The sequence below is a fragment of the Trachurus japonicus genome, chromosome 3 (assembly GCF_045865225.1).
Source record: "Trachurus japonicus isolate A0001 chromosome 3, Traja_1.0".
In the NCBI taxonomy this organism is placed as follows: domain Eukaryota; kingdom Metazoa; phylum Chordata; class Actinopteri; order Carangiformes; family Carangidae; genus Trachurus; species Trachurus japonicus.
Window position 1 is genome coordinate 3,065,070 of NC_140909.1, and position 1,292 is coordinate 3,066,361.

The window sequence follows — 1,292 nt, forward strand, 5'->3', positions numbered from 1 at the left end:
GTAAAATAAAAAGTATAAACTTCTCACACACTAAAAGGCCGGAGCTTCAGAAGAATCTTCTCTTTCTGTTTCATGTTTTCTGTTTTCATAACTTCTGACTTCATATAGCCTATAGGCCTATATATATATATATATTAAAAATAAAACAAGATTCACTTCTCCTGCTCTGAGTGGTCGTGGTTTCACACCGACCAGGTCAAAGCTGTGAAGAGGAGGATGAGGAGGAGGATCACAGGAGGAGCTCAGCAGCTTTGTGTCTGTGTGATATATTGGAGTGAAAGATGAATAACGGGCGCCGGGGGCAACGGGGCAGACAGACGGGCCGGTGCCATCTGGTGCCCGGTGTTTCCTGCTGAGCAACAGTCGGCTACACACCTGGGGGGAGGGGGGGGGGGTCGCCTGCAACCGTTGATGGACCACCGACTGCACACACACCTGCCTCCTCTTCCTCCTCACACTGAAAAACATGCGGTTAATTACGTAAAAGAGAAACCCACCCTGACCTCAGATCAGACCACAGATTCTTCCTAAAACACCATTTCCCAGAATTCCTCTGTCTGTGTCTTCTAGTTTACAGCTGTGCATGAGAAGAAACCATCCAGTAACAGAGTTGCATTGGCTTTTATGCTATATAGTCTCACAGTGATTTTATTCTATTTTACAGTTTTATACACTGCAAAAACTCAAAATCTTACCAAGAATATTTGTCTTATTTCTAGTCAAAACTAATCTCTTTCCACTTAAAATAAGACTCATCACATTAAAAAGCAGCTTGTTTTTAGACACTTTTTACTTATTTCAAGCAGATTTTCACTTGAAATAAGTAGAAAAATCTGACAGTGGAGCAAGTTTTTCTTTCTTATTACAAGCACAAAAAACTTGCTTTCACTGGCAGATTTTTCTACTTATTTCAAGTGAAAATGTGCTTGAAACAAGTGAAAATTATCTAAAAACAAGTTAATTTTTAGGTGATGAGTCTTATTTTAAGTGGAAAGAGATTAGTTTTGACTAGAAATGAGACATTTTGACAAGAAATAAGACAGTGTGTACTCTTTCTTATTGTTATCTTTCTCCTATTTCTATCCTGCATTGTATTCTATTCTATTTTATAAAATTTTATTGTTTTTAAAAGTTGTTATTTTATTTAACTGTTTTCTATAGCTATATTTTATTTTTTCTTGTTGTTTTTAATCTTCGTGCATTAGCCTCCTTGCTTTTCTTGTTTTACCTCCTATATATACATTGTTCAATCAAAATGTAAAGCACTTTGAACGGCATCTATTTGCTTTGAA